Source organism: Pteropus alecto, unplaced genomic scaffold (assembly GCF_000325575.1).
Source record: "Pteropus alecto unplaced genomic scaffold, ASM32557v1 scaffold92, whole genome shotgun sequence".
Taxonomy (NCBI): Eukaryota; Metazoa; Chordata; class Mammalia; order Chiroptera; family Pteropodidae; genus Pteropus; species Pteropus alecto.
This window is the reverse complement of record NW_006432447.1, coordinates 2,773,428-2,794,447: the sequence shown is the minus strand read 5'-3', so window position 1 is coordinate 2,794,447 and position 21,020 is coordinate 2,773,428. Positions and strand designations below refer to the sequence as shown.

At 43.4% G+C, this 21,020-nt stretch overlaps 1 protein-coding gene across 6 annotated transcripts in view; it reads right to left on the bottom strand.

Moving 5' to 3' along the window:
- NMNAT3 (nicotinamide nucleotide adenylyltransferase 3) overlaps positions 1–21,020 on the bottom strand; it is a 113,211-nt gene that overhangs the window by 52,647 nt on the left and 39,544 nt on the right. The gene's annotated exons all lie outside the window — the stretch shown is intronic.

Here is a 21,020-nt window from a genome sequence, read left to right as displayed (position 1 = left end):
GCCAGGGAAGGCTGGCTTTCCTGTCTCTGAGATGCTGCCTCCTGGAGGGTTGGTAAAGAGCACCACTGGAGTTAGGGCTTGGTTTGACTCCTAGTTCTGCCTCTTGCTGGCTGTGTGATATAAGGCAAATCACAGTCCCTCTCTGAGCTTCTTTCCTAATATTTGAGATGGGGCTAATATTACTTACTCTTATATGGTTGTCGTGAGGATCAATGAGCTATGAATGGAAGTCTGGTACACAAGGAGTGTTTAGTAAATAATCACTGTGGATCTGGTGACAATGATGATAATGATGAAGATGCTGTTACTGCTGACCATGACAAGGGAGAAGGAGAAAGGAGGTAGCAGTATGCTTGTAGTTGGCAGCTTCCAAAATGGCTCCTAATGATGCTCACCTCCTAGTATTCATCTGTAGTACCCTCACATTGAGTATGGGCTGGACCTAGCACTTGCTTCTAATGAATAAAATACAGCAAAGGAGTAACTTCAGAAAAAAGTTACAAAAAGACTCAGGCTTCCCTCTTCTGCTCTTCCACTTGCTCATTCTGATGAAGTCAGCTGCTCTGTTGTTGAGTTTCCTCATGGAGAGAACCATGGTGCAAGGAATTAAAGGATACCTTTGGTGCCAGCAACCCATGAGGAACTAAGTCCTGCCAATAATCATGTGAGTAAATGTGGAAGTGGATCCTTAGCCAAGTCTTCAGATGAAACTGCAGCCCTGTGAACGCCTTGACTGTAGTCTTGTAAGAGACTCTGAGTCAGAAGACCCAGTTACGCCACATCTATATTCCTGACTCATAGAAATGGCAAAATCATAAATGTGTGTTGTTTTAACCTGTTACTTTTGGGGGTAATTTGTTATGCAGCAACAGGTAACTAATACAGTGACTAACTGGAGGAATGCATTCACTTCCTTTCTTACTCTTCTTGCTATGGGGGCCTTGGCTGTAATTCTGGAGTTCCAGGTGTAACATGGAGCGTTCTCAGTCACTGGAACCTGGCACCTTCTTTGTATCTAAGGAAATAGTTTCAATTTGGCTCTTGTTGTCTCCTTCTCCAGACTTGTATCCAACCACTGCCTGCCTTATAATTTACACTCTAGCAATGATGAACTACTTGTCAGTAGTTTCTTTGTGCTCCTCATGGCTTCCTGCTTCAAGTTTTTGTATATGCTATTTCAGTTTCCTACAACTGAAATACTCCTAGCATACCTTAATCGGTCAAGACCCAACTCAGGTGCACATTATTTATGACTTATCAGTGAGGGATGCATTTACCTGCAAGTCCTAGAAGCTTAACCTCAGTGGCTTGAACAAATCGAGGTTGTTTCTCATATGACAAAAAGTCTAGGAGTTGACAGCTGGTGGCATTGGATCATTAGCTCACTAATGACCTCCAATTCTCTCAGCTTTCCCCTCTTGATCACAAGATTGCTGCTGTAGCTACAGCCATCATGAATACAATCGAGGCAAGAAGAAGGTTCAAGGTGCTATACTAGACTGGTTGTCCCTCTTAGCCAAGAACACAAGGCTTTTTCAGAACCTTCGTGTAGATTTTGCTTCTGTCTCATTGGCCAGAAGTAGGTCATACGGCTACTCTAGCTACATGGGAGTCTGGAAAAGCAAGCATTTAGTTTTGCAGCCATTCCTGTGGGAACCAGCAAGAAAAAGGAGTTGGGAACAGGATTAGCTAATCCACAGTGTCTGCCACAGAACTGGGGATACAGCCGTCAGGGAGTTGACAGAGTAGAAGGAGGCCAGGATGGTTTTTCTGACACCTAGCTTGGGTTAGCTGATCTCTGACCTACTTTAGCAAATCACACACCGTTCTGTTGCAAAAACCTGCTATTGTGCTTTCCTGCTTACCAGACAGTAAGCCTCTTAAGAGTAGATATGGTGTTTTCTTCACCTCTGGATCTCAGCTTCAAGCACAGAGCCAGGACTCAGTGAAGACTGAAAAGGGCACTGACTGGCTGGCAAGTAGACCTGCATCCTGGTGGTGGGAAGGCCCAATGTACCTCATAAAGCAGAGAAGTTGTTGGGATGTATTCTGAGTTATAGCGTGAAGATAAAAAACTCTCAACCTAGGAAGGCTGTGGTTACTTCGAGCTTCTTTTGAGGCAGCAGGAACACCCCCTATTGTATGAGAAGAAAGCAGTCTGAAAGCTATTGCTGCTCGCTTCTTCCCAGGAAGGTAAGAAGATTTAATGAGATATTATTTGCAGAGTGTGCTGAGCTATTCAAAAGAGCAGCTCTGTGATGAGTGTATATGAAGAGGCTGGCTGTTTTTCACAACTATTATGAAGCCTTTCAAAATTCTATTTCATTTTGACAAAATATAATTTTTAGGGCCATTAAAACATGTAACTGCAGTATTTCAGGTAACCTGGGGTTTTGATCCATTTTTCCAAAAGTTCTCAGAAACTGTAAATTAGAACATTTGTTTGAATGGTGGCATCAATGGCAATAGAGTTTGACGTGGGGGAATAAGAAGAAATGACATTTAACAGTGTCTTTCTTTTCTTTTCTTGTCGCGGGCACACTGAGCCATACTGCTCTAACAGTAACTTACCCTGTCTGAGCAGCATGCCAGGCAGGAGGAGGCAGTGAGAGCATAGTCCCAGGCTCAGGAACGAGGTCAGTGTATCACTGCATCACTTGTATACAATAACTTGCTTCGACTAAACACCCTCCTAAGCCCAAACCCAGAGAAATACAATGATAGGGTTGAAAGGGACTCACTCCAGGGGTGAACCAGGAGAATAAACTGGGCTCCAGTTTGAAAGCAAGTCTCATCAGACACAAGGCGAGATGCATGCCATAAAAGTGACTCATCTGCCCTATCATCTAATAATATCTAGCGAGATGAAGCAAGTGTGGGAGACTTTCGCTATTGGGAAAGGCTTCTCATCAATAAGTATTTAATGGAGGTCCACAGAGTGAGCAATAATTGCTGCTGAAGGATTTAACAAGTTGAGATGGCAGCATACGGACTTCTTGGAATTTATCATTAAATCGGAGATGAGGCAAACAGATTCTACTTCTGGCCCTGGCCTCACTCCAGTATACAGCCTCCCACTTTACAGCCATCCAGATAGCACTTCACCCCGCTCCTCAAATACAACATGCTGCTTCCTTTTTCCATGCTTCTGCGAGTGCTATTCTGATAATCTGAAACGCCCTCCTCACTCCTGCTGTCAAGGTTTTCTCCTTGGAGCTTTACCCAGTGCTCCCCTCCTCCACCATGCTACTGTAACTGTTACAGGGGACATACCATCCACCTGCACACTGACACCAAGGTCATATCTCTGCCCTGGAAAAATGCCAGGCAAAGGGACTTTGTAGATATGATTAAACTGAGGATCTTGAAATGGGGAGGTTATACTATCTTATCCAGGTAGCCCAATTTTACCATGAAGGTGCTAAGAAGTGGGAGGCAGAAGGGTCAGGTATATAAAGATGTAAGAACCAAGCAGATATCAGAAAAGAGAGAAAGATGCTATGTGCCTGGCTTTGAAGATGGAGGGAGGGGCCGTGAACCAAGCAATGCAAGTGGCCTCTAGATGCTGGAGTTGGCAAGGATCTTCCCCTAGAGCCTTCGATCGGAACACAGCCCCGCTGACTCCTAGATTTCACACCTCTGACCTCTAGAACTATAAAATAATTTGTGGTGATTTGTTACAGTAGCCATAGGAAACTAACATGCTCACCTATTTAGGGGCTGGTTCTCTGAAGTAGCCTTCAAGCTAGGGCAGGAAAGTCACAGAGATTAAGCTGATGAGGAGGATATTGAAGGGTGTGTCAGATACAGGGACCAACACTGCAAAAGTCTAGAAACTACCACTCAAGTTGTGTCATCAACTAAAAGTAAGTCAATATGGCCATGTAAGCTGGTGTGTAGGTGGCCCAAGATGGGGCTGCAGAGGATGCAAGGATCACACAGGCCCCCAAGGGTCTGTGGAGTCCAGATTTTATCCTACAGACAATGAGGAGCCTCTGAAGGATTTTAAACAGGGGTATGACTTACTCATATTTCTGTTTCAGAGAGCGCTCCCAAGTGCCCCCGTGATGGCGCATCAGGAAGCCCCAGGATGGCTACCCCCAAGAGAAGGTCAGTGGGTCTCCAGCTTCTCAGAGGAGGGCCTTCTTTGCTGCCTACATTTCACCTCGATCACCAGGTAATGCAATGCTGGCCAATGCCTTGCATGTACTAAATTCTAACGAAGCACGTGCCCCTCAGCCCGTGCTTTGTCACAGGCTGTTGTAGAGACACAGAGAGAAAAGGCAAGCCGGGAAGGTTAAGTGCCCGTCACTGCAGATGTAATGTGCTAACGCTCACCGCTTGGGAGGTAGTCAATTTACCTTTCCCTGCAGTGAGCGCTTCTAACAGGACCCGGCCCAGGAAACTGGTTGAAAACATCCCTGTTTATTATAGACATAAAGCAGATAGCTTCAGGCAGAACAGAAATGGATTCTACAAACATCTTTCATTACACAGACCTCTTGACCGCTCTCCTCATCTTAAAGAAAACAAGAGATGAGGTATGTATTTTGTGGGGGTGACGAGAACATTTTTCAGGACCCGGCAAAATCATTTCCATCTGTGTGAGTGTGTCAACTTCTCCAGGGCAATCAACCTTCACGTGAACTCCAGGTGTTTTTGCTTTTAAACTGTTGGATTCACCCGCTGTTGCTATGGGCACACAGTGCTGCTAAGAACAAAAGCAAAGCGAGCCTTCTTTGTTGGTGTGAGGATCCTCTGTCAACCACCCCTTGGAGGAAACAAACATGCCAATTAAGCCCTTGTCCTAATTATGAAACTCCCAAGAAAGCAGGGAGCCTAGCTCTTCAGTTTTGAGAACTTTCAAAAGGTTTCAAGCAGCGCAAAGAATGGAACGAGGTCTCTTGCAACCCTACCCTCAGGAGCTGGGACTAATTTTAAGAGCTGCAGGAAGGTGAAACTGAGTAACAGCTACCTGGTTTATTGAGTGACAGGCTGGGCACTGTGCTAAAAGCTATACACATCGATGCTGATTCTTTCGACATGCCTGGAAGGAAGGGTTTGTGCTTGCCCTAATTGATACCTCCTCGGCCTCAGTGAGCCACATGAAAAATGGAGATAAATCACATGCCTCCTAGGGTTGTCATGGGGTTATTGAAATTGATCCACCTAGCACTGTACCTGGCCCATAGGTGGAGTTCCCCAGAAAGTTTAGCTCCTTTCTCTTTCCTTTCATTCTGCTTAAAACAGAATTTGCTGTCCCCACATCTGCTTCCATATGCTTGTTCACCTTGTCTGAAAAAGGCCCCACCATTTTTATATTGACCCCTTATCAATACCTAGCAGCCTTTAGGAATCTGTCCGCACCCCGCTGCCTGTTTGGCAGCTCGCTCTGACCAGCTAGGTCTGGGAGATGTTACGCGAGAGTGCTCCAGAGGAAGGAGCACCCTCCCACATCCCACTGCTGCAGCCTTCCATCCCGCTCCAAACCTAACAACTCAGCTCTAAGCATCACTTGTCCCTGGAACTGAGTGAAGGATTGATATTCAGAAACAGAGGAATGTCATTCTGGTAGAAATAACACCTTCTGATAATGAAGAATAACCGTGTCCCAAATCACAGCCAACTTGCCAACTTCAAACAAAGAAGAGAGAAGAGCAGGCGGAAGGGGAGAAGTGCCTGGGGTCTGCCGTGAGGAGTGCAAAGTGGCGGACCATTAAAATCACAAACTAGCCACTGTGCTCGTGCCTTAGAGGGACCGGGATCAATAAAATCTGGCCCCTGTCTTCAAGATGATTACAATCTAGCAGGAAGAACAAAGGTCTAGGACTTCTGGTAGGGCAGAATCTGCTGGTAACTTACCAATATCCACTTTCCCTTCCTCTTCTGTAACAGCCTCTGTCTTTAGCTGGGCATATTGCTACATTCCCCAGTCTCTGCAGTAGGGTAAGGCCATCTGATTAAGGTGGGGCCAGTAATCTACGAATAGAAGTGTTGGGTGATAGTTCCAGGAACTCTTTTTAAAAGGGGAAGGCATACCTTTCTCCTCCTCTCTACTCCTGCTTTTCTAGAGGGTGACTGTAGTATGGCATCTCAGATACTGAGGAGGAGGACCAACTCCAGATTTGACAGATAATAAGCTAAAAGCAAGCCAGGACCCTGACAACCCTGAAGCTGCCATACCAGCCCCAGGCTGCCTACCTCTGGGTTTCCTTTACCTGGGGGAGAAATAATCTTCTAAAGCACCACTATTTTCAATTTTTCTGTTATGTGCAGCTAAACCTAATTCTAACTGACATACCAAGATCTAATGAATGTTTATTGAATTAGTACATAAAGAAATGAAAAAGTGTGTAAACTTTTCTATTGCCCCAGTTAAACCTATTTTATATGCAGAAACTCAAATGGATATTGTTTGAAAGGGAAAATACACCTAAGGAAAAAAATCTACCATAACTTAATTTTTTATATGAATTTTTCATGGGAGGAAAAATCCTTACTCAGGACTCTAAAAGGCTGAAATGTGCAGCAGCAAATCTGCTTTTCTGTAGATCACAAAAACCAGACTCTGCCCTATCTCCTTCCCTAAAAAACAGATTCATTATGGTGTGCTGTCTCACTCTGCTTCGAGTGGGCATTTGCCATATGGCTTGGCAGTTTAATGGTTTTCTGATACTTGACAAAAATAAAGCACAATCATTTTGCAAGGAGTTTGAGTTCCTAGATGGGTCTTTTCCAAATAACAGCTGTGCCTCAAAATTGAGTTATTCAATTTGCAATTTGTAGACACAATACTAAAACATTTACAAGTGAGCAAAACCTCAAATCACTGGGGCTATTTCCAGCCTTCAGAGTGTATGAAGTTTTTAGTAATGTTATAAGTGTGCAGCTGTCAACAAGCTCAAGCCATTGTCTCTAAACCACCAGACCCGGCATGCAACAATGATGTCCTATTTAGCGGCAGGCCATGTGGAGGCGACCGTAAATCCTTGGGACAGAAATAAGCCACACCCCAAAGTCCACGGACTAAATCCCTGTGACTTTCTCTTTACTCCCTACCACATTTATGTAGATGACACCCAAATCTACAGTTCTAGTCCTGAACTTGCTTATGGGCCTCTACAGGTCCATGGATGGCTACTTGGCATTCGCTTGATAATAAGCCAGACAAACATGGATTCAAATCCAATTAATACTTCCTAACAGAGTGACCTTGAGTAAGTGTATCAGTCAGGAAAGGCCAGATGAGATGCATTAACAAACAACCCCCAAATCTTAGTAGCTTGAAACAATAAAGGTCTATTACATGTTCCTGTTACATGCCTATTCCATGCTGGTTGGGGGCTCTGCTCTGTGTCATCTTTGTCCTTCAATCCAGGACTCAAGCTGCTGGAGCAGTTACTACCTGGAATATAGAGTGACTAAAGCAGAGAAAAAGAGGGCTCTGCAAAGTCCCTCATTAGGACTATATGATTGGCCTTAAATTGACACATGTCACTTCCAACAACCCCACCGAACTTCAGTGAGTTAGAAAATACAATCTGACTCCATTCCAAAGCTGGAAAATGAGAAATATTTGGTGAATAGCCGTGCGGCCATTGCAGTGAGTTAATCAACTAGTTGGAGTATCAGTGACCCACATGGAAAACAGAAATATAGTAAGTCTTCACTTAAAGCTGACAGGTTCTACAACTTTAAGTGAAACTATAATGAAACCAATTTTACCATAGGCTGATTGATATAAGCAAGAGTTAAGCTCCTACGGCATCCCATCGATGTTACAATGAAATGATGTTACTCAAGGATCTGCTATAATTACACGCATACCTTCTTAGATTGTCATGAAGGTTATCAGATTTGACCCATATCGAGCACTTAGAAAAGTGCCTGGCCGATAGAAGGATCTCCAGAAATATAAGCTCCTTTCCCTTCCTTGTGTTCAAAAGAATTCACCATCTCTCACACTTGCTTCTAGCTGCCCATACCCATCTGAAAAAGATCCCACTGTTTTTCTAGTCACCCATGATCAAAACCTACCAGTTAGCTGTAACGTCCCTTTATCCTTCATCATGTCCCCCCAATGCAGTTAGCCTCCAAGTATGGCCCATATTCTCTACATAAGGTCTTTACCTTTCACCAATATTGATACGTACCCTACTATAGAATTTCACATGAGATTTCAGGGTGGACAAGGGACAGGGCAGTACCATGGTCTCAGCCTGGACACAGTCCTGTGGTACAGACACAGTCACTAGAGCTCACGCCAGTGTACAATGCTGTTCCCAGAGGGGGGAAATGGATGTAGGCGGGACAGGCCCCCACCCCACCCCCAGGGATGGCTTCCACACTTGATAAGGTGAGAGAAACTCTGGACTCACATTCCCACTACCCATCTGGCCCCAATCCAATTTTTTCTCAATATGCTAAACAGATTAACCAGTTTGAAAGTTTGGGTTCACTCACTCAAACTAATGTGATAAACTATTGAGTGCTTACCATGTACCGAGCACTATAAAATCCGGGCCTGTATGCCAAGCCAATGATAAAGTCTTCAGTATTTTGTTCTCCACTGGCATTTAATTGTTAGGTCACATCCTTCATCTGGCATCAGGGAGATCTTAGCCTCACTCTACCTGTCCTAATTGTCTCCTGACCACCCTTTCTTCCCTCATGTGATCCATGTTCTCACCACCTCCCATTCTCTGCTGTGTCTTCTGAGTCTTCCTGCTCCTTGGGCCTCCGTTTATGCCATTTCCTGGAGCTAGAACAGTCTCTTTCAGGGCAGCCCTCCCCTGGAGCTTCCCCTGGTGGCCCACCTGGAAGTCAGTGCTCCCCGCTCTGACCTCTGTCTATATTGTTAAGCTCCCGCACTTCTTGTGTATCAGACTGTAAACCCAAGGGCAGGGATCCCATGAGATCTAATGAAGAGTGTAAGGTAAATAAGGAATATTCATGTTATTCATTAGGGGACAAAGAAAAAGTGAAAAATGGATCAAAATGAGAACCAGAGAGCACCAGCCACTTTCCGACATGGTCTAGGCTGAGGCAAGTATTAGTAGCTGAGGAGGAATTATTCCCCAAATCAAAACAGCAGAGCTCCAGGTTTCTCTGTCTTCCCAATCCCTTCTTGCTTCCAAATTGACACTTCCCAGTCTGTCCAGTTTGCTTTACCCCATATGAGTTTCTGTCTCCCTATCTGGCATATCAGCTTCCTTCTGGACTTGAATTCACTTTCACGCCACAAACTGTGTCTGTTGCCTTGGCTAGCTCAGGATCCTTATTCTTGATTCCCACATCAGAGGCACCATCCTCTGCCCTCTCCCTGCCTCTGCCGAAGCCTAATCCAGGGTCTGTGCCCAGGACCCTGCTCCAGTCCAGCAGTGGGCAATGAGCCACATTTAGTGTTGGGAAAATAGTTCTACACCCTCGAAAGCCCTGAAGGCTTCCCTGTATGGCAGCAAAATGTAGACCTGTTCATAATGATGGCAGGGGATGGGATGGCATGATGGCTCTTCTAGTACCCAAATTACAAAATTTACAGCCATCTGGGTTCTCCCCTATTGCCTTGACAGCCTGTCAGTCCCACCTCTGCAATATCTTTATTATCCAACTCTCTAACTCCAGTTACTGCCTTGTATTGGGGCTCATTATTTCTCAATTGGATCTGAGTGCACTCTTAACCTGTCTCCTGTTTCCAGTCTTACATACTCTGATTCATCCTCTGCTCAGCTGCTCAAGGAATCTTTAACATATACACTGGATTCCCTGCTTAATCTTCCGTCACCCAATCACATTCTGGATAATACTGAAACTCAGCATGGCACCCATGGCCCCGTTTAATCTGGTCATGACCTGTTTCACAAGCCTTGTCACTTACTTTCCAACCCCCTCCCCATGTCTACTCCATTAAACTGCTTTCCATTCTATCCTAATCCCCTTGGACTGAATTTTAGGACCAGCCCTAAAAACAAATATAAAAATTCTAACAAAGAAGGCAACTTGCCTATTCATTCTTCACTAAAAGAGAAAACAAGTTGCTGCTGCTATCAAGTTCCTTGAGGGAACAGGAGGATAACAGGGAGAACTCGAAATAACTGGAAAGGTGGGAATCTGGCCAGGCTCTCCATGAGGCAGAACAGACCAGTGGAATCTCAGTGGACAACAGCAGCGGAGAGGCAGGCAAGAGTCTTGCTGCTCAAAAATACTGGTGTTCACCTGAGCCCTGCACAGTATAGAATTAGGGATATAATGGAGCCAGTGTTCCAGCCAACTTGGGCCTGGTCTGGGGCAGTATGAGAAGCCCAACATATCTACGAGCAGGTCATATACAACACTCCAGGCATTCTGTACCAGACTCCCTCCCACAAAGTTAGGAGTTGTGGACTTTCTTTACTATGTATGCATTTAAAAACCAGCAAAGAGGTTAATTTGCTTCTGTGATTTCTGATGGCTCTTTTTACAAGCCATTGTTCCCAGGAGCTGGAGCAGAGAGGTTGCCCAGAGGTCTAGTCAAGAAAGGTCCTGGCTCCAGGGGAACAGGCTAATCCTGGGGCCTCGAAGCTAATGAGCAGAGCTAGACTCCAGTTAGGCCAGAAGAACTAAAGAGCACCTTGTGCCCGAGTTTCGGGTAAAGCCAGATGCAGACATCTGGAGGTATCAGCTCCAAAATGGAGACAGTGAAGCTTCATCCCACAGGAGGCCTCTAACACATGTGAATTCTCTCTCCTGCATATTCTGTCCTCACTAAATCAACAAAATAATAATTTAAGTGTAAAAAGAAAACGAACCAAAATGAAATTATTTAAGCTCACTGCCTTCTACAAGCAGATGTTCCAGAGGGAGTGGGATGTGGCAGAGAATCTGCTGGTCCTTCTTGTAGCATAGGGATTCCTCTTTCTCCTTGCTAACAAAACCAGATTTTGTTCAGCTTCAGGGATAAGAGGCACAGATCCATATAGGAACTATAGTATCATGTCCAACATGGCAGTCCATCCCATTTGCCATGACTGGTCAGGGGTGGGCCTGTGACTGAGACTCAGCCAATAAGATGTAAGAGAAAGTACCTGGTGGCTTCTGGGAAAGATTTTCCCACCTGATGAAAGAGCAGTGATAAGAAGGCCTTCTTTCTGCTCCTTCCTGCCCTACACACTGGCATATAGGTATGACATGTGGGGCTGCCATAGCCCTCCTGTTTCCACAAAGGGACATCCTAAAGAACTACAGAGATGAAGGGCAACCCAAAGACTTGATCTCATTAAGTCATTGCATCAACCTAGTACTACCTCTCTCTTGATTTTAGTATGTAAGCTGCTAAAATATCTTTATTGCTACAGCTACTGCTGATCAGGTATCTGGTTACTTGTGGCCCGAAATATCCAAACAGATATACCTCAGGAGGCCTTCGTCCCTGCCTTCCCCTGACAGTGTGTGCCCTTTCGTGGGCCACGTGTGATTCCAGTGTGTAACATCAGGTACTTTCTGCATAACATGGTCCCTAAAGTCAAGGCAGTTACTTCCTCTGGGTTGCCGCTGAAGAGCAACTGTGCCTGTGCTTGAGGAAATCTCGCTGTGTGGGATCTAGGGAGGGCTGGTATGTTGAACCCCAACATGGCATTTTACTAGGAGTTTTTCAGGGATTATTTCGAACAAACATGATTACTAGTTGACATTGTGACCTGAAAACCTAATCTCAGGGAAAGCTGCCTTCTGAGCCTCTTAACAGACCCCTTTCAACTGCATCACTATCCCCTTGGGCACCACGGGGACCTTTCTGAAGGCGGCTCTGTATCTGGTGGGACTCTCTTCACAACCTGATAGCTCCCCAGGACATCCTCCTTGCTCCAGCTCACCACAGGAGGGGACAGCTATACCTTTCCTGCTTCAGTGATGGCTGCTTGCCTATCTGTGCCTGGTGACTCAAGGAAGCTTTCACACATCATCATGGGCATCTCCGTGCCTTTGCTCCTGCTGGTTCCTCTGCTTACATTGCCCTTTCTACCCATTTCTACCTATTAAACTTTGTTCCTCTGACACTCAGTACATATTAGGCCAAAGGTCTCCTTAATTTAACAACAAAAACACATAACTGGATTAAAAAACAGGCAAAGGACTTGAAGAGACATTTCTCCAAAGAAGATATATAAATGGCCAATACACATGAAAAGTTGCTCAACATCACTAATCGTTAGGGAAATGTAAATCAAAATGATAATGAGATGTCACCTCACACCTGTTAGGATGGCTACTATCAAAAATACAGAAAACAACAAGTGTTGGAAAGCATGTGGAGGCACTGGAGTCTGTGTGCACTACTGGTGGGGATGCAAAATGGTACAGTGGCATGGAAAACAGTATGGCAGCTCCTCAAAAATTTTAAAATAGAATTATCATATGACCCAGAAATTCCAATTCCAGGTATATACCTAAAAGTATTGAAGACAGAGTCTCAAAGAGATATTTGTGCACCCATGTTCAACAGCAGCATTATTCGTGATAGCTAAAATGGGGAAGCAACCCAACTGTCCACGGATGAAGAGAAAAGCAAAAGGTGGTATATACATACAATGGACTATTACTCAGTCCTCGAAAGAAAAAAACATTCTGCTATATGCTACGACATGGATGAAGCTTGAGGACATTATGCTAAGTAAAATAAGCCAGTCAGAAAAATGTAAATACTGGATAATTCCATTTATGTGAGGGACCCAGAACAATCAAATTCATAGAGACAGAAAGACTGGTGGTTGCCAGGGGCTGGATGGAGGCGGGAATGGGGAGTCGCTGTGCAGTGGATATAGTTTCAGTTTTGCAAAATGAAATAGTTTTGGACATGGTTGTATAACATTATGAATGTACTTAACACTACTGAATTGTATACTTAAAAATGGTTAAGATGGTAAACTTTGTCATGTGTACTTTACCACAATTAAAATTTTAAAATAAAAGTTTTCTTTTGTAAGCCTTCTCCGGTGGCAGGCTCCAACTGCACTTTACTGCTCATCAACCTCTGCCTTGATTCCTTGGTTTCTGTTCTTTCAGGATTGTTTCAAGACATACCGAGTTGCCCAAACCAAAAGAATCATAGAGAAACAAAGCCAGAGCCCTGATTGAATCGTCTTAAAGTCAATTCTACATAGGGCATTTCAATGACCATGAACCAATAAATCCCTTTTTTAACATTAAGCCAGTTTGAGTTGGCGTACTATGACTTGCAACCAAAATCAACCTACTGATAATACACTTGATCTGAAATATCAGAACACTAAGAGTAAAGAAAAGATGCTAAAGACTTCTAGGAAATAAGAAAAAGAAAGTTCACAGACAAAAGAATAAAATAAGACTGGCAACTACCCTCTCATTTATAACATTAGATACTAAAGACAATGAGCAATATCTGCGCATTTCTAAGACAAGATGACTTTGAATATGGAACGGCCCACCTGGCAAGACTATCATTTAAGTATGGGGACGGAATAAATATATTTTTATACATGAATGGACTCAAAGTTTGCCTCTTGGTCTAATCTTCCTTAATAAGTTCTTAGAGGGTGTGTTTCAGGGAGAAAACCCGATAAAGTAGAAGACAAGGGATCTAACTTGGGATGATGGTTGTACAGGCTGCAGAGCAATAGCTCAGTGCAGAACACGAAAGGCGGGCCTGCAAGAAAAACGGGAATGCTGAGAGGCTGGGTAAGCTGGGGCTGCAGTGAAAACATTTCTCTTTCAACTAAAGCCAAAAAAGAGGTATGAAACATGGTAAAAAAAAAAAAAAAAAAAAGAATAGTGTAAATTAAAATATGACCTAATTTTAAGCCCTTGATGGAATATGAGAAAGGAAAATTTATTTGTCCCTGACAGTAGGAATTTCTCTTTGAGTGGTCCAGGGCTACTTGACCCTGGAGTGAATATTTATGTGATTAAAATGATTTACATTCTATTTAATTGATGCTCGACTTTTATAGTCAACCCAGTGAAAGGCACAGAAGGCTTAATTGTAAATATAGAATAAAAAGATAATGTAAGAATAGAGCTACCAGAAGGGAAGTGGCTGGGGAAAAAATAATGGGAAGGAGGGACGAGACATCAATATTTTCCATTTACCTGATGAAGAGACTGGATACTGATTACAGTTTATGAACAAGAAACAGAGATTTGGTTGTAATAGATATGGGGAAATAGTGCTTTAAACAAAGCAGGGCATTAACTTCTCTCCCATAAAATGAAGCTGGAAATGTCATTCAGCGATAATACAGAAGCTCTGATATACCACTATCCTTCTAGATTTATCTCTTTCTTAGTACATGCCTTTCGTCTACTCTCAAGATTATCTCATGGTCACATGGTGGCTGCTGCAGCTCTAGCCATTGTATTTGTGTTCCAGGTATGAGGGAGGAAGAGGGGAAAAGGACACAAGAAGACTACCTGCTGAGTTAGCCCCCTTTTAAGAGCTTTTCTGAAGTCCCACACAACTACCTCTGCTTACAATGGCCAGAACATAGTGACATGACCAACCCTATCATAAGGAAAACTGAGAAGCGTAGTTTTTTAAAGGGCACAATGCTGCTCCAACAAAACTGGGTTTGTTTGTGAGGAAGAAGGGTGGAATGGATATTGAATAAGCAATTCACCAGCTGTGACTCAAGACATGGAAGTATATTATTTGAAGTAAAAGGGTAACCAATAAAAGAATAATAATAATAAAAAAGAACCATCAAAAATGAGAGGAAAGAGGAAGGACAGGGTGTAGAGTATAAATGAGTTATCTTATCAGGATACAATTTAGAGTTGTGCATTTAATGCCCCAAAATAACTTAAAAAGACTACAGAGGCTCCTTTTAGGAGGTAGGGAAGGGGGTAGGGATGGAACTGTAACGTTTTATTAAAAGCCCTTCTGAGTTAGAATTTTAAAAAATCATGTGCACACATTATTTTGATTACAAAAGTTAACAGTGTTTACTACATTGAGAAGCAAAGCATCCCTCTACTTCCTTTACCATTGGCAACCTGTGTAAGTGGTGAGGTTTTCGTATAATTTTTAACTCCCCTCTGACTTAGAAAGAGGCAAAAACCAGCCATAGTCAGGGCTTTCTTTATTTTACTTCTTTCAACTGACTTGTTATTTTTTTTAACTCTAGCCATTCACATTCAAGCTTCTTATAAGACAGACTGGCAGACACATCGCCTCTTCTGTTTCTGGTGGGGCAAGTTCAACTATGCCCCACCCCCTGTCTGAAATAAGGAGCCCACACGTCCCTGCGCATATTCCCCTGGGCCACTCCCATCTGTCCTCGGACCTCTGTGCAGGGAAATATGTTCTCTATCTGCCTGGTGTGCACTCTCAAATCATTGCCCTAATGTCTCAATAATATATTAAAAGGCGGTGGCCAAAGGGAGTTCTGCTGAAATAGGCAGTAGTTTGGGCCATTTTGGACTAAATCCTAGAATGCACAAAATAATGCTGAGCGATGCAGTTTAATTTATGAGCATGCAGGTCTGCTGTAAAATTGGGAAATGGAAGTATAAGACATTAGCATTCGCATGGCAAGGGCAGGGCCACATCCAAAACTGTAATAGGCCTTTCACAGGGAGGACTGGAAAGTCTGAAGGAGCAGACATACACTATCAGTTAAATGCATGAGGTGCTCACGAACCTCATCCTTATATTCCGATGCTGCCAACCACCTGAGAGGTAAGTGTTTCTCTTGGCCTTACGGCCTTACATTGCCCAATACCCTCCATTGTTTTTAGCAGTAGAACACCTGGATACATATCTAAAATTAATTTCATGGTTTGGATGTGGTTTGATCTGCAGGAGGGAAGGCAAAACAGATGGTTTCTCAACTTCCTTCTAGCTAGGGCATACAAACTATTATACAGTTAAATATTTCCAAATTAAAAGGGAAGGCAGGCACATTTGTAATTTAACTGGTAGCAGCTGTACGTGTGGTTCATGCCATGTAGTCTCCAGTTTAAGGAGCTCATCAGCCAGAGATTTTCTGTCTGACCTTGACTTTCTAGTCCATTTTTTAATGCACAGAGTAAAATAACATCTATTTTGCCTTCTTTATGAATAAAAATAATTCTTCTAAAGAGTTCAAAGGAAGTATTAAGTGTGCCCCATCAGTAAGTTAAAGTATATTGGAAAAGAGGTTGGAAAATCCCATTGGAGTAAGCTGAATAATGTTTCCCAAAGATATTAGGTCCTAATTCTTGGAACCCATAGATGTTACCTAATTTGGGAAAAGGGTCTTTACAGATGTGATTCAGTTAAGGATCCTGAGATGAGGAGATTATCCTGGATAACCTAGAGGGCGCTAAATGCAATCGCATGTCTCCCTAGAGGAGGGAGGGAAAGGGAGGTTACACACACACACACACACACACACACACACACTCACACAGGCTATGTGAAGATGGAACAAAGAGAAATCTGGAAATGCTGTCCTTGAAGACTGGAGTGATAGGGCCACAAACTAAGGAATGGCAGCAGCTCCCAGAAACTGGAAGAGGCAAGGAACGGATCTTCCCCAGAGCCTGCGAAAGGAATGCGGCCCCGCTGATAACTTGATTTTGGCCCAGTGATACTCATCTCAGACCTTTGGCCTCCAGAACCCTGAGACAGTAAATTTCTGTTGTTTTAGACGGCCACGAGTTTGTGATATATATCATTACGACAGCCCTAGGAAACTAACATACCCCTAGAGGGGATCGAGGGGATGGAGGGGAGAGTTTCTATTTGTACAAAACCCATCCCAAACGCTCTACAGTTCTTTTGGTGGTATTTGGCAGAATTCAACTTTCTGGCTTCAGCAAGTGGGACATGAGAGAGTTGAACATAGCACAGTCAGGTCCATGAAGCACAGGTTAAAGAAAGCAGGCTGCCACACTCCCAGGTCCTTGAGGACAGCTCTGAGCAATGTCCCCTCCTGAAGCAAGGGGCTGAGTGCACGAAGGAAACATGGCTAGTTCTTAAAGCAAACATCTGAATAGATAAGAAACTCTCTGTAAATTAACCTCATAGCTCAGATAGGGCTGCATAGGTTTGTGAGTGTGTTGAGAGAGCACATCTTTAAACAAATGCAGTGTAAGTGTTAATACACATGGCCAGATGCCTGCAAGCATATCGTACCAGGCTGTTCTCTGAAGGTTTATAATAGCAAAAATTTAGAGACCCAAATGTCTAGTACCAATGGTTAAATTCTATATAATACTATGCAGCTATTAAAAAGTAACTTATTGCTACATATACTGACATGTGAGGTTATTAATGAATAAATATTGGGTTTAAGAAAGGCAAGTTGCAGACAGTAGTATAGTATCTCATTTTGGTTTTAAAAAAGCTATGTTGTAATGTACAGAAACAATATATAATGTATGCACTTACATATGTGCATATTTATCGGATGGGTATATGTCAAAGAGTAAGTTATTACCTCTAATGAAAGCGGTGGGCTGCTGGGGGGAAAGCAGGAGGAATGGGCAGACTCGGACTTCTTTATACAAAGGCACTTTGTCTCTAAGTGTATTCTCTTTTTGTAGCTTTAAAAAAGAAGGGAAGAACATGCAAAAAAGGCGCACCATGAAAACCTTGTCTAGTAAGGTGTCTGGTAAACAGTGGAGACCCTCAACAACCATGTGCGTGATGAAGGACTGTGTAGCAGGTGATCTTTTGAGACTGGCTGTGGCTTCCTGAGGTTGCCTGTAAACCAGCTGATGTCGCAGGGCTAGAGGCAAAAACCTTGGCTTTTACACCAAGCTCCATAGTGGTGCTGCCATATTTTTATTTCAAAAAAGAGAAAAAGCACAATCAGTAGACTAAAGTCCCAGGTAAGTGTGTCTGGTCTCTGCCACAGGAATGAGGCAAGGTTACTCCTCACCAACTCAGCGATTTACACCAAAGCTAAGAGGAATCCGTGTTTTGAACACTTCCTCCGAGAAATTCTACATGAGGATGTTTCTAAAGGTTGTTTTGCCCCCTGGAAGGGTGGTTTTCTCACCGGGTGAGCAGACAGTTCCTGTGCTGGCTACTGGGCACAATCCTCCTTTTGTTGGTGAGCCGTCCAGCAGAACAAGAGGCCCTATGCCTTGGAAAAGGCCCCTCCTGGTCTTCCTCCTTGGAGTATACCCTAAAGCATACCCCAACTATGCTCCAGCACAGAGGAAGGCAGAGCTCTTGGATGAAAAAAGTCTCCCAGTTACTTGTCCACTGGAAATGTTGTTTTGGATTAGCGTATAGCCAGACTGATCAATTGTGCATCAGTAAAGCATTATTACAGCTAGGGGAAATATGCATTGACATCACTCTGTTCAATTGAAAGGCACTGAAGAGATGAATGGGAGTGTATCTCTGGACCCCAAAGCAAAGATGAGATTTCTGGACGAGAAACCATAAACACAATTTCCTTTTGGATAAAAGCAGGGCTGTGCGTCACTTCCATCTCAAAACACGTGCTACATAAATGCATTTCTTTGAAGGCGACAGACAGGTCTCTACAAACACTTTTCGAGTGATGGCTCTTAGTGAAATTACTGCTTTCTGCAAAATGAAAGGGACCAATCCTCCTTCTCCCCTATACAATGTGAAGTGTTTCTTTTTCAAAGCATGTTTCTCCAAGATCTGCTGCAAATCTTTAAAAGTTATGACATTTTGTGATTCCTTATTACAAATTCCAGGAAAGACTTTCATCTCCTATGTTTAAAAGAAATTGTCACAGAAACAAAGATTGGGAGACCTGGACGTTTCCTTAAGCAGAGGGGGCTGCTGTATCTAGAAGGCGAATGCTTAATCAAAGTATTGAACCCTGTTGGTTTTGTGCTCCCATTTACAGAATGTTAACATCCAGTCCAAACCCCTCATTTTATAGTTGAGGAAACTGAGGACCAGAGAGGTAAAGTTGCTTATCCAAGGTTACACAGGAAGGTAACAACAGAGCTAGAATCAGAGCTTAGGCTGAGACTTTTATCACACTGTCTTCTAAACCAAGCTCTCTGGTTATGGAGATTTTTAAGTTTTATCCAAAGAATGCATCATGACACATAACCTTCATCCCCAGGCCTCATGAGAATGACACCCTGAGGCAAACGCAGGGGATGGAGAAGATACCTTTCCTGCAGGTAATAAATTCAGAGAAACATATGGTTGGAAAGGACCTGGAGTGATTCTATACTCCATTTCCTTTCCTCGAGGCAGAAGTCGCTGACATCATTCCGGGGGAGAAGTATTTATCTTATTTCTATAAAACTTCAGGGAAGATTTCATAATTTCATTTACAAAAAAGGAATATCTGAGTTCTTCTCAACAGTAAGATCCAGGAAATAACCATTAAAAAAAACCACCACACAGTCTTTTACATGAAGATATTAAATTTCCCTCATCCCAATACCTCCGAAGTGATTATTTAAAATCACTTCCTAATTTAGTCCAACATGGACATTTTTACTGTAAAATATTTTGGAAAATAATATGAAATTGTCATGAAATCTTAACTATGATTTTTGTAAAAATTTGTTAAGAATGTAGGAGACTCACTCAGGCCTGGCTACATGAAGAGCTTTGATAGAAACAATAATATTTAGAGACCTGTAAAGCATAAAACATTATAACATATAACTCCTGAGTTAGAAACTATACAATGGCTCCCGCTGTACGATTTTCATCTCTAAATTTTGTAAAAGGCTCTGTTTTTTGCAAAGCAGTTTCCGTAGTAGGCCTTAGCTCAAGAAGTACATTTCTAAGTAATCTGAAGGGGGAAAAAAACCCCAAAATAGATTAAAAACTCCACCAATGGTTCCACATATATTCATGCCAAATGATTCAAAAGCTAGAGATTATTCTGAGAGGAGGAAGTCTGCCTAACATCCATGATATTGAGAGGGAAAGCTAATAACATGTGGCACTTTATCCGAAGATAATACTGCTGACCCACTGCCAACAGCTTTGAACTGCTTTTCCATCAGTGATGATGAGATTCCAGGTGCCTGAGAATCAAGGGGTATATCTCAAAGGCAGCTGCTGGAGTTAGGGTGGCCCAAGTCTGTGGCACAGTGCAGGCTGCCCGTGTGGAGAGTGGAGAGCTAGCAGGTCTGAGGACAAAGTGAACACCATCGTCTTGGCTCAGGGTCCTGGGGAAAGGTAAAAAATTACCTTCTTTTGTCCTTCACCTAAACATTCCCCTAATGGCCTGTTCTGCAGCCATGACTCAGTGCTCCTGCTCTAGCCATTTCTCCTCTGCTGTACCGAACAAGTAGTCCTCCGAATACTCCCCATCCAGGTGTTCAGAAATCCCCCATCCACTGACTGATGGTATACCTGGGGCCCACTTCTTGATCTGTGTCCGGCCCTCAACTTCAGGCCTGGGAGGGAGAGGTCTACCTACGTCCTCACCTGCAACCCCGAAAGCCCAGGCTGCAGGTGATGCTGGGTGGATAATGTGCCTGGGGAAGACTCTTGCACTCTGGGTTCTGCCCTGAGCCAGCTGGTACCCAGGCCAGGTGTGGGGTTCCTGAGGAGACTCAGCAGCATCTCAGCCTGGAAGCCACCCAAGGCTGCTATAGAGCCACATGAATCAAGAGCCACAATCCAATTAAGTGTGGGTACCAACAAAATGCAAGGGGGCCCAGAAAGGAGGCAGAATGGCTCTGAGTGGACAAGCTGAAAGAAGCTGTAGAATTAGCATTTAAATGGGATAATATCATTACTAACCATTTATGGGACACTGTTGCTAGTTACCTTACACATATTTCAATTAGATGCTATTATTCCCTCTTTGCAGATGAGAAAATTGGGGCTCAGAGAAGTGAACTAATTTGTTCAAGGTTACATAGCAAGGAGTGAGCTGGCATTTGACTCAGAACTCTGGCTTTCTCTGAGGCTGACTCTCAAGGTCTGGCCCGGAACAAGGGAACAACAGCACTTCTCAGTTCTGCGAGTTTACTTGGAGGAGGTTCCCAGCCTGGCTTCCCAGGTATCCAACAGCACACTGTTTAAGTAGAACTGTAAAATTCTCAAAACTCAATTAAAT